Below are 13,331 nucleotides of genomic sequence, written 5' to 3' on the forward strand. Positions count from 1 at the left end.
TGGAGCAGTGGACCATAAGTTCTCTGCAGAATCTTGCTTTGCTCAGTGCCTAAAACTCTGGGTGGGAGTTGATGTTGAAGCAACATTAGGTGCTGCAAACTCCCTCCTATGGCTGCTGTTGAGCAGCTAAATAGGGACTTACTCAACGGCAGCATGGATCCTGTACAGAGTTATTGAAACCTGTCAATGAAACAGCATGCAAAATATTCCACCTAGAATTATAGATATTATTCTGCAACTTGTTTTAATGTATTGGTGATGGGGTTGTGGAACAACTGGAATAAGATGGCTTGTATAGTCAAATATTTATAGCTTTAGTTTTGAAACTGGATTTTTGTTTAGGGGTGACATCTCACCAGGTTCTGTTGGCCCTGCGTGGAGGAAATTTTTAGAGAGAACAATCATATCCTAGATACAATTATGTGCTCTGGAAATTGTTTGGGGGGGGGTATTAAAATGAATATCACTCTGTCCATTAGTAATTTGGCCTGTGAAATGACTGAGGTAGTTGGTAGGACTTCTTTCATCTTATCTAAACAGTAGTATTTTCCCCAAAATCACAGGATTTTAGTACTGGAGATAAAGAAAGTGCATGGTTTGTGGTTGGGCACTTGGATTACTGAATATTCAGACCATTTATAAACGGTTTAGATTGCTGACCTAAATTTTTTTAACCTATTTTAAAAAGTAATAGTTTAATAAGTTCACATTTAAAAATTCAAGAATCTTATAGTGGTAAAACTGATACAGCCTGAATCCTATTGGAAGTGTGATCAGACAGACATCAACATGTAGCAGTTTTAAAAAAAAATACATTCAGGTTTTCACTGTAGCAATGTGAATTTTTCAATATTCCTCTCTGAGCTGCAATCGTGTCATTTATATGCAAATGAGACTATATTCTGCAGCTGTTTCTTCAATGAAGCCATGGGAATTATTTGCGCTTAAAGCCTCATAAATAGGTTTTGCCTCTAAATAGGGTGGGGGAGAAGCAAATGTATCATATTCATTTGCAGTTACAAGCTTCTTTTTATTTTGAAATTTACATTAATACTTTCATAGGAAGTTTTACAGTTATAAAAGAAACACTTTCATTTATCCAAATAAAGCATCCTTATTCTGTTGAACAGGATTTATTTTGCCTTCCTTCCTACACTAAGGAATATTTTTTTAAATCCTTGAGTAAAAGTAGGAAGTGTCATTTAATGCTGACAAAAAGAATTGCACTGTACAAGTCATTACATGTCAGCCACATGCAGCATGTAGAAAACCACTCTGGACTGGATCCTGTTATCATGTCACCATATGTTTAAGCCCAGAAACTGATTTTACATGATGCATGGCAACCCTACCTGCTATCCATACCCCTTATTACATTAACAACTGGTTTGCAACTTGCTACAGTTACAATAAAGTAAAAAAGTAATTTTAATCCATTAAAATGTTTAAAACAGTATGTAAGCAAAATAATAATTAAAAACTAAATACGAGATGCAGGTAGATGATCAAAATGGCACATCCCACTGCATTCACAGATTATATTATATGCATAAACATACAAACATCTGATGGGCAGCATGTATAAGCCCTGAGGGCTATAGTCACAAAGGAATGTTGCATCCGAAGAAGTGGGTATTCACCCACGAAAGCTCATGCTGCAAAACGTCTGTTAGTCTATAAGGTGCCACAGGATTCTTTGCTGCTTTTACAGATCCAGACTAACACGGCTACCCCTCTGATAAAGGAATTTAGGAGTGGAGTAGAGGGAATGGATCCTGGGTCTCCCATCTGCCAGATGAGAGCTCTAACCACTGGATACAAAGTCAGTCTCTCAAGGACTTATTATGTATTCACAGTGGAACGGCATCAACAGAAGAGACTGAAAGATACCCAATCACAATATCTCATCGCCCAAGTGGTTAAGGCATTCACCTGAGAGGTGACAGATCAAATCCCTTATCCCTCCTTCAGGCAGAGGGGGGACTTCAACCAGGGGTCTCCCAGGTGAGTACGCTAACCACTGGGCTAACAGTTATGAGAGAGATCCTCCTCCTCTCCCGAACCCAACCCAACCGTTCTGAGCAAGTTCGCATACCAAGCCTGATCCAGTAGGTGAGTTCTGATGAGCCTACTTACCAGATTGGATACTGCAGGTGAGTTAGACAGAACATCTGTCTTCCCTCCAGTCTGTTGATCACTCTGAGACTTAGGCAGGAGATGGATGCCTAGATGTCTAGGAAGAGAAAGCAATGCACATACCCAGAAGCAGGAACTTGGGCACCTATGGAACTTTTACTGCAAAACTTAGGCACAGAGCGAGTTTAGGCACCTACAGTGTTTGGGGGCAATTGAGCAGGGGTTTTGTGAATCCTGGGGGGGGGCTAATTCTGGGATTTGGGCACCAGAAATGGCAGTTCAGCACCTAAATCATTTTGTGAATTTAGCCCTAAGTACATTCTCGCACTAACAATTTTGAGAATCATGCTTTTCAAGTGCATGCTGTAGATTTCTTTTCCGTTTTCTTCATATTCAGGTGCAGCTATTGTCAACCTTAGTTTTTATTTGGAAACCAATATATCTGACAGGACAAGACGGCACATATGGAAGTTGAAGTTAAATTAAAAGCAGGTATCAGCATGTGTTTCTCAAACTGGTAAGATAGTAAAATTTGACATCTTGTCATATTGAATTTTTCTTTCACTACTCTATTATGGGAAGCAGTATTGTTATAATGCAAGTTACATAGAATCTTCCCTTGAATAATGACCATAGCATTCTCTTGAATCCTTGGAGAATTAGTTATTCTATCCCTTTTATCCAAGCCCAGTCATTCATTTCATGCTACATTTCTATGCTAGAAATAAATCAAAATACTTACATTATAGACAAAAAAAATTATTTCAAGCTCGTATTTTATTTTTAGTAGCTTAGTAAAATTGCCCTTATTACACCTGCTGCATTTAATTAGCGTTTTTATTATCTCTCATAATATCTGTAGGAAAGTTGTATGTAGTGACATTAGTAAGGATGTAGCCATTCTATGGTTGGTTTTGTTTGTGTCAGATTTCAAAAGCAAAGCAGGATCAGGCATGGCAATATGCAGAAGGGAAGTGTTGTAGGAATTACCACTGGTGAGTCAGTATGGGTCTGATCCAAGGTGCACTGAAGTCAGCTGAGTCTTTCCTTTGACCTCCCTGGGCTTTAGGCCAGCCTCTACAGAGAAAGGTTAGCATGCTTAAGACACTGGACTGGGCTGCAGGAGAACTGGGTTCAGTTGCCAGCTCTGCACAGGCTCCATGTGTAACACTGGGTAGATTGCTTAACTGGCCTTTGCCTCAGCTCTTTATCTGTTTAACAGAGGGCTTGGCTACACTTGCAAGTTGCAGCGCTGGTAGAGGCTTTCCAGCGCTGCAATTAGTAACTGTCCACACCTGCAAGGCACATCCAGCGCTGCAACTCCCTGGCTGCAGCGCTGGCTGTACACCTGGCCAGGTTGGGGTGTAGTGATTGCAGCGCTGGTGATCCAGCGCTGCTCATCAAGTGTGGACACACACCAGCGCTTTTATTGGCCTCCAGGGAATAAGGAGATATCCCAGAATGCTTTAAACTAAATTACTCCCTTTGTTTTGTTATGCAGCCTCTCTTTGTTTTGTTGTGAACCTCCGGAGTTCCCCGTTTCTACCGGAGCTGCTTATCAGCTCCTGTTTGCTGTGATCAATCTGTGAACAATCAAATGAGATCCTCCTCCCTGTTGTGAATGAGCTCTGTGGAGCTCCTCCGTTGCTGCTGCTATCTAAAAAACAAACACAGCTCCTGTTTGCTGTGATCATCTGTACCTGGCTGTAAACAATCAAATGAGAGGCAGGCAGGGAAACAGCGGGGAGTCGTGTTGCCTGCATGCTGTTTGCAATTAAGAGTTAAGACTAAGGGGTCGGAAAAATGTTCTGATTTTTCAAGTCAGGAAGCTAACACACAGTGTTGGCTCCAAAAATCCACTCTCTCTTTCCCCCCGCTCCCTGTCACACTAGACCCCACTCCACCCCCCTCTTTTGAAAAGCACGTTGCGGCCACTTGAATGCTGGGATAGCTGCCCATAATGCATCACTCCCAACAGCGCTGGAAATGCTGCAAATGTGGCCACACACCAGCGCTGGTAGCTGTGAGTGTGGCCACACACCAGCGCTGCTCCTACACAGCTGGATGACCAGCGCTGCAAACTACCAGCGCTGCAAACTGTAAGTGTAGCCAAGCCCAGAGTTTACTTACTGCTATGGGCCTCCTTGTGGCCAGGCATGGTGTAGCAGCTTGTTCACTTCTCTAACACCCCATGCCAATGGTCGCTACAGCAATTTCTCTTGCAGGGACTTAGTCCTCCAGCTGGGTCATTGTCTTAAGACTTAAGTCAGCATCTTCCAGAGTCATGACTGTCCAAACATAAAAGTCCTAAATATGTCTTTAAAACAAACAAAATCCTCCGACCATCACTGGGTCTATTCCTAGCCTACTTTGGGGGCTTAACCTGCAGCCCCCTCCACTGGGCTGGATAACCTTTGTGATGGGCTTCTATGCCCCCTTCCATGGGGCTAATAGGGGAACCCAATTCCACCCTCTACTCTAGGTTCCAGCCCAGGGCCCTATACTCAACAGTTAGATCTGGCCTGCTCCTTTACCTGTGCGATACTTTTCCTGGGCCACCTCCTACCCAGCCCCTTAAGTTCCCTTCTGCATCTCTTCATCTCATCCCTGCTTAGTCAGTGTCCCTCCAGGACTCCCTGCCTGGAAAGCTTTCCTTACTGTTCTGAGGTTGCTTCCTGCCTGGCTCTTTCCTTATCTAAGTTTTGCCATCACTTAAAAGCCTGACTCTTCCCCTCTCTACTGCAGTCTGATTCCCCCAGGTAGAGCTAATGCTGTAATCAGGTTGCCTTAGCAATAGGCTCTCTAGCCCAAAGGGCAAGCCATACTGTTAAAATCTACAAGACAGGGATAATATTTTCCTACTTCCCAGGGTGTGGTCAGAATAAATTCATTAATTTATCAGATGCTCAGATATGATAATGCAGGCTATATCAGTATGTATATTGATGTTTAGGTTTTAATCAGTTTTTACTGAATCAATGCATAACAAACCATGGGGTGGGAGAAAACTGCTGCTGGAGGAGGTGGTCTCCTTTGATAAGGTGTGGCACCAAGGTCCATTTGTCAACACTTAACACAACAGTGCACTTTTTGTAAGAAAAGGTGTTAATCTCTATATCCTTGCTTAATTCCAATACAGACAATTATATTTTACCTATCTAAAATCCACATTCAGTATCAAATGAATATAAGATTATTCTTCAGTTACTGTCCTGTGTTCTGTGAAACAGCTACTTGCATTACACTCCAGCAGTGGCGGCAGTTCACAAGTAGATGAGATAATTTTAAAGTGAATAGTGTGTAAAAATCTTTAGGGTGAAAGGCACTATGTAATTGGAAGTTGATGATATTAGTGATTTTCAAATTAAACAGATGCTTGCCATGTTGCAGTATGAGAAAAAAATATATATAGCATTTGTCAATACTCCTGCCATAGTTCCAGATACAAGATAAGCAATAATTTAAGATCAAAGTACTCTATAAAAGATTTCTATTGAATTAACATGGTGATTTCTGTGTCAGTTACTTAAATAGGATTACATGAGGTGTATGTGAAGGCAGAATGTGAGCTGGAGTCTTAATTATTCACTTTAACAAAGATATAACAGGATACTTCATAGGTGTAGTACATTTAGCATGGTGCTCAGTAGTCTCAAAAGAAGAGACCATATCATGGCAAATTACATACTGGCAAAGTATGCCTGCTCATGAAAACAAAACAGCAAAATTTCTGAAAAGTCATCTCAGACCTCTGAGCAGCTCCAATGCATCATTCAAGATGTGACCCGTGTGATGTCACACTCCATATTCTTTAAGAAAATATGCTTATGATATGGATATGACATAACAGAGATATACTTTATGCAAGATGGCTCATGTAAGAGATCATTGGAAAGGTTATGATTTACTGAATGTGATTATCCAATTTGTATCATTTCTGTATCTGAAGTTAGGAATATTGACCATGTATCTGTATTTTAAATATGCTACTTTGGGTGTCACCCACAACTAGTCCTTCAGATACAACAATGGAAAAGCCAGACAGGGCTGATGGCCCATTAGCAAAGACAATGGACTGTGAAAGAGCTTAGTCTTCCTGTGGATGCTCCAGACAGTATACGAGTAACGGCTGCCACAGCCCTGCAGAGACATGGGTCTGGGTCACCTAGTACTGGACCCACCCCTTGGAATGCTAGTGTTTTTCCATTAGAAGACAAAGGGTTCCCACCATACACAAAAGCTATATAAGGCAGGGGAGTGACATCATCGGAGTTCTCCTCTGCCTCCCCACCCAAAGAGACACTGAAAAAACCTGGAAGCAAGAACTGAACAGAGGGGAGAAGGGTTGAACCCAGGCTGGGAGGGTGTCCAGTCTGTGAGTGGAAATACCGGAAATCTCAAACTGCAGGTCAGTGCAGATGCCTTTCAAGACTTTCTGTAATCTACCTGTGGCAATATTTAGGGTGAGAAATTACATTTTGTAACCTGTTTCTTTAGTGAATCAAGCTTAGTTTGCATGTTTTGTTTTATTTGCTTAGTAATCTGTTTTATCTGTTTGTTCTCTCTTATACTCACTTAAAATCTACTCTTACTAGTTAATAAATTTGTTTTTTGTTTATTCTGAAATCCAGTTTGTGCATATCATAATGGGAGGGAGGCGGAAGAGGCTATGCATACCTTCCTCCACATTGAGGGAGGGGGCGGATTTCACAATATACCTTTGGGTCTGCACTCCAGGTGAGGTGGGCACCTGAGTGCTGGGTCAGTCTTAAGGTGAGTCTTCCCAGAGCTGATCTCAGTGTCTGTCTTTCTGCAGTCGGGTGTGGCCTTGCCTGTGTGTGTGCTGGAGGAGGCTTAAGAGCCTGGCTCAGCAAGACAGGTTAAACCAGCACTTATGCCACCACCTATATTGACCGTGGCAGTCTTAAAAGTTCTTGAAGTAGACTTGTGTATTTACTATAAGCAGTCCAGTGTTTTTTCATGACTACCAGCACATTTGATATGTACACTGTAAGATAATTTTTACTTAGACTTGACTAAATTTTGCTGATACTGCAACAAACCCATTCCTTCTACCTTTATCTGCTTTAAAAAGGAATTATTGCATGCTAGTGTGAACTAAATACTGCTGAGAAGACCTACTAATCCTATGTTTATCACCTTTGATCTTGGTCAGGTATTGCAAAAGACGGTTACTCACCTGTAGTAACTGTTGTTCTTCGAGATGTGTTGCTCCTATCCATTCCAGTTAGGTGTGCGCGCCGCGCGTGCACGGCTCTTCGGAAGACTTTTACCCTAGCAACACTCGGTGGGTTGGCTGGGCGCCCCCTGGAGTGGCGCCGCTATAGCGCAGGATATATACCCCTGCCGACCCATCCGCTCCTCAGTTCCTTCTTGCCGGCTACTCCGACAGTGGGGAAGGAGGGCGGGTCTGGAATGGATAGGAGCAACACATCTCGAAGAACAACAGTTACTACAGGTGAGTAACCGTCTTTTCTTCTTCGAGTGATTGCTCCTATGCATTCCAATTAGGTGATTCCCAAGCCTTATGTAGGCGGAGGGGTCGGAGTTAGATGCTGCAGAATGCAAACTTCTGTGCCAAAGGCTGCATCATCTCTGGACACTTGGGCCAATGAGGCAAAGGTGTGTACTAGCTGCATGACACATCCCCTGAAAGGGTATGTGGGCCAAGAAGGCAGCAGGGAAGCCTGAGCCCTGGTGGAATGTGCAGTAAGGAGGCTCCATGGAACATGGGCTAAACACAGGAGGCGCAGATGCACCAGTCATCGAAGATGAAATCCTCTAGGAGGACACAGGTATGCCCCTCGTCCGGTATGCCAGTACGATGAAGATTCGGGGGCGTTACGCAAGGGCTTTGTCCGCTCGATATAGATTGCGGACACCCTACGGACGTCTAGGGAGGGCAATTGTTGCTCTCCTTGCGATGAGTGTGGCTTCGGAAAGAAGACCGGAAGGAAGCTATCCTGGATGATATGAGAGGCTGACACCACCTTTAGGGAGGAAGGCCGGACATGGTCACAACTGCACTTGTCCTTGAGAGACACAGTATACCGTGGGTCCATCGCGAGCGCCTGAAGCTCGGAGACTCGTCTGGAAAGGCTACAAAGAAGACTGCCTTCCAGGACAGGTATGCCAGCGAGCATGTCGTCAGTGTCCCGAATGGGCAATCATAAAACTGGCGAGAACCAGGTTGAAGACCCAGGTTGTGGCGGGGCCAACCGGGGGGGTATAACGCTCCAAGTCCTTGAGGAATCTAGAAACCACAAGGCGTAAGAATACGGAGCGGCCACTCCCCGCTGGGTGGAAGGGAGAGATGGCTGCCAAGAGTGCCCTTAATGAGGGCCGCGCCATGTGCTGCTGTTTGAGACCAGAGGTAGTCCAAGACGGACTGGATCGGGACCTCGGCGGGAGAAACATTGTGCGTTTCGTAGCAGCAGGAGAAACGCTTCCACTCTGCCAGATACGTTAACCGAGTGGAGGATCTCCTATCACCCAGGAGAAACCTGCAGAGCCGAGGCAGAACAATGTAATTCGGATCGGTTTAGCCACACAGCAACCCTGCTGTGAGGTGCAGGGATACCAGTCTGGGTGGTGAAGCTTGCTGCGATCCCACGAAATGGGGTCTGGGCCAAGAGGTAGGGAAATAGGGTTGGCTACCGACAGGGGTAGCGACCTGGTGTACCAGTGCTGCCTGGGATACGCTGGAGCGATCATGATCAGGTGCGCTCTGCCCCTGCGGAGCTTTAGCAGGGCCCTGCAAGCCAGCGGGAACGGTGGAAATTGGACAGCCGATGGCTCATCCATGGCATCAAAAACCTCTCCAAGACTGAGCCCGGGGAGAGGTCTTGGAATGAGGAGGACTTCTCTCTGTTTTCGCTCTCGCGGGAGTGAAGAGGGCTATGCGGGGAAAGACCCACTTCCAAAAAACGGAATGGATACCGTCCGGAGGGAACGACCACTTGTGAGACCGGAAGGATCTGCTGAGGCGATCCGCCAGCTGAAAAGCCTGGCATACAAGGCAGACTGCTCCCAGCTCTCGGACACTGATGCGTAAGGCCAGCTCTTGGGCCGAACAAAGGCCGTGAGTGCGAAGCTGACCCAGGTGAGCACGCATCCGAGAGATGGGGTGTCCGTCATGAGGGACCCCGAGGGGTGAATGGAACAGCATCCCTGGATACACCAGGGAGGGCACTGACTCTCGGTCGAGGGAGCCTAGGATGCTCAGGGGGAACGAGACGACCAGGGTGGTATCTCTGCCCGGGTGGCACACCCAGGTGAGCCACGATTGGAGTGGACAGAGGCGAAGCCTGGTATGTTTGGAAACAAACGCGCAGACCGCCATGTGACTCAGGAAACCTAGGCCTGGGCGAGCCAAAGTTGCCGGGAAGGTCCGTAGACCTTGTACAATTGTTACCACCGCATGAAACCAAGGCTGAGGTAAGCAGGCTCTGGTGAGATTGGAGTCCAGGGTGGCTCCAATGAATTCTATTCCCTGTGTGGGAACCAGAGTGGATTTTACCATTGATGATCAGGCCTAGACACCGGAATAGGTCCGTGTCGATACCCACAGGACTGGTACTTGGGCTGGGAGGTCCCTCGAACGAGCCAATGTGGAAGAGAAATGGGGACATGAAAATACGCGCCCGTCACATCGAGGGTGGCATACAGTCTCTGGGATCCAAGGGTGGGATGACGGTCCCCCTGGGAACCATGCGGAACCTATCCGCAGCATGAACTTGTTGAGGACCCGCAGGTCTAGGATATGTCTGAGACCTCCCTTCGCCTAGGGGATTAGGTTCCGTCCCTAGGCACCTCCTGTATAGCTCCGATGAAGAGGAGCGTCCGCACCTGTTGCAAGAGGAATCGCTCATGAGAGGAGTCCCTAAGAGGGACGAGGATGGTTAGAAGGACCTTAACCTTGAGGGCCTGATTGACGCCCACGACCGGATAAGTGACGCCTGCTGGCAAAATCTTGTCTTTGTCTAGGCGCAGGGTAAGAGCGGTGAGGCTGGGGACGGAAAGGTCGGCGCTAAGCACCGGCGTGTGCATGCTAATAGAGAGCGGAAAGTGACCCTGCTGCCCTTCCGGCTTTGCAGCCTAGGGCCAGGTTTCTCAGAGAACAGGCCTTTGCCGGAGCAGGGCAAGTCCTGTATAGTGGACAGCAGCTGCGAGGGAAGGCTCGATAACCAGAGCCAGGAAATGCGCCTCGTGGCCACACCCGAGGCCAGGGTCGTGGCAGCGAAGTCAGCTGCATCCAACTAGGCCTGGAGGGAAGCTCTATCCAGCTTCTTCCCTCGATCCAGGAGGGCATCGAACTCTTGACGTGAGTTCTGAAGAACCGACTCTGTAAAGTTGCCCACCGCCACCCGTAGTAGCGGCTAAGCAGGGCTTGCTAGTTTGCTACACAAAATGGCAGGGCCCCCGCCGAGTACATCGTACGGCCCCGTAAGACCAGTCGCCTAGCCCGCTAGGATTTAGGAGCTGGTGCCTGCTGGCCATGGCGTTCCTTCCCATTGAGGGACTGGACGACAAGGGAGTGGGGGGGGGTTAGATGTACCTAGGTACTCGTACCCCCTGGATGATGCTATGCACTTGCATTCCGATCAGAGGAGGGCCCGAGGAGTATGTTCCTGCCCCCCCTCAGCTGGGGAGGAGGAAGAAGAAAGGCCAGGGACAAGCGGGTCCTGTGTGGGCTCGCACTCCTGGACGACCTCCTGATCCGGTGGGATCTGGGAGCCCGGTGGCTGAACCGGGGCTTGCTCCGTACTGGTCGCAGGGGGAACGGCTAATTGCCGCCTCTGGCACCCAGAGCTCCGACGGAACGGAGCGAGATGGGAGCACCGGTATGCCTCTGGCGTGGCAGTACGCCCATGGTGACTAGAAGGACCTCTGATAGGTCTCCTGGAAGACTCTGGGGGGGCACATCGGAAAAGAGAGTACTGCGCATATGAAGTGTCCGCACGTGGCAACACTGATGCGTGACTGGGTGGCCCTGAAGGAGCTGAAGAGCCTTTGGTAGAGTCTCCTTCTCTAACTGACGTCGCTCGACTCGGCACCGGGGATCGGTACCGGGAGACATACCGGTACCGAGAACGAGACCTGCCACTGGAGCTGTGCTGGGCGGTAGACCGAGAGCGCGAGGCTCGACGTTCAGGAGTGGGTACAGGAGTCTCGGTGCCTGGGGCGGTGCCGGGGGCGGGATCGGTGCCGAATGTACCGGGCCAGCGAACGTGACGCTGGCCGGTGCCGCGAGTACTAAAGGTACCGCAATGGAGAACGGTGCCGAGACCACGAGCGGCGTCGGGACCTCGATCGGTGACGGGACCGAGAACGTCTGCAGGACCGCGATCGGGGACGGTGCCGCTCTGCGGTGCCGACGCAGGGTGGCGTGAGCAAGACAGGCTCGCCAAAAGACCATAAAACCCGCACCGGCGATGCCGGGGGTTAAGCAGCGCAGGCTCTGCCCTTGCCATCAACTCCCTCGCTGTGGAAATGTTCCCAGCGTGGAGGGAATAGTGAGCTCGACCACAGCTCGCGCCGGGGAGCATTCAGGTGTTGGACTCGACGGCTCTTGCGAGGCCGTAGTCCACGGTGCTGATACTGTCGGTGCCGAAGCAGTCACCGGTGCCGGGCAGCCCGACATAGTAGAGCGCTCGGGCTGCGGAGCGGGCCGCTCAGACGCCGCTGAAAAGCGAGCTCGACCACGGTTCGTACCGGGGAGCTTTCCAGCACCGGACTCAACAGCTCTTGCCTGGCCGGAGTTAACGGTGTGGATACTGTCAGTGCCGCGGCAGACATCGGTGCCGGGCGATCCGACTGAGCATGGCGCTCGGCTGCGGAGCAGGCGGCGCGGACGCAGCGTCTTAGCGAGCTCGACCACGGTCCGTACCGGGGAGCTTTCCGGCACCGGACTCGACGGCTCTTGCCTGGCCGGAGTTAATGGTGCGGATAATGTCGGTGCCGCGGCAGACCTCGGTGTTGGGCGATCCGACTGAGCATAGCGCTCGGCTGCGGAGCAGGCGGCTCAGACGCAGCAAGTATATTGTGCCTCTTCATCCTCCAGGAGAGGGAACCATGCCGAGTGGACGTCGGAGTCAGCGAGGGCCAGTGCCGGGAGGCCTTGGCGGCACCGGGGAACCGGTGCCGAGGGAGCGCTCCTTGAAGACTAACCAGCGCTCGGCGCCGAGAGCGGAGGAGCAAGAGCTGCCTCCCTCAGGAGCTGTTTGAGACGAAAGTCCCGCTCCCCTTTGTTCTAGGATCAAAGGCCCCGCGAATGCGGCACTTATCTGTCAGTTGAGAATCCTCGAGGCACTTAGGAGAGGATCTCTTGTCGGCATCGGCTTGTGGCCGGCCGAGCATTGTAAAACCCTGTGGACCGGGCATCGGACCCGGCACCGGGTGAGGGGAAGGGGATAAACCCCGAACCCCTGTAAAATAAATCCTATACTACAAACAAATAAAGTCAACTACAACTAGAAACTATACACTAAACAAGAGAAACTACGAGTAGCTAGGGAGGTGGAGGTCAGCTAAGCTGCGCTCCACTGTTCTAATGGCCGTCACGGGCAGAAAGAAGGAACTGAGGAGCGGATGGGTCAGCAGGGGTATATATCCTGCGCTATAGCGGCACCACTCCAGGGGGCGCCCAGCCGACCCACCGAGTGTTGCTAGGGTAAAAGTCTTCCGAAGAGCCGTGCACGCGCGGCGCGCACACCTAACTGGAATGCATAGGAGCAATCACTCGAAGAAGAACTATTTATAAATCAGAAAGCTGAACAATCAGAAATGGATGTCAGCATATTAAAAAAACAACAACCTTTCCTTCTCTTGAGACTTAGGAACATTTCAGCATGTATTAATATTTCCAAACTCTTTTTTTGAAAGGAAATTACACTTTAAAGAGTCACAGAACCAAAATGAATAATGAAGTAGAATGGTGTCAAATGAAACAATCTAATGAAATACTGCAAGTTCTTCTATTTTTTACCCTAAATTCAGCATTACCGAAAGGATGCTGCAGTATAAAAAAGCTTCACCTCTTTTGAGATCTGTGAAATACTGTTACCATTAACAACAATAGCAGTTTTGTTATTTTCTAAGTACATTATAAGATATTGATTTATTATGAAAGGAAAGAAAGTCAGGAAGTGATTTAATAAATGAGGTGAAAAATA

The 13,331-nt window shown here is 48.5% G+C and overlaps 1 protein-coding gene across 1 annotated transcript in view; it reads right to left on the bottom strand.

The window, feature by feature from the left end:
• Positions 1 to 2,944: 2,944 nt before the first annotated feature.
• HFM1 (helicase for meiosis 1) overlaps positions 2,945 to 13,331 on the bottom strand; it is a 127,896-nt gene continuing 117,509 nt past the window's right edge. The window contains exons 39-40 of the transcript XR_006581760.1: positions 4,267 to 4,424; positions 2,945 to 3,213 (exon numbers count right to left, since the gene is read on the bottom strand). The gene's annotated coding sequence lies outside the window, so the exon portion shown is untranslated. The remainder of the gene's footprint in view (positions 3,214 to 4,266; positions 4,425 to 13,331) is intronic.

The sequence above is a fragment of the Mauremys mutica genome, chromosome 8, assembly GCF_020497125.1.
Source record: "Mauremys mutica isolate MM-2020 ecotype Southern chromosome 8, ASM2049712v1, whole genome shotgun sequence".
NCBI classification, from domain to species: Eukaryota; Metazoa; Chordata; order Testudines; family Geoemydidae; genus Mauremys; species Mauremys mutica.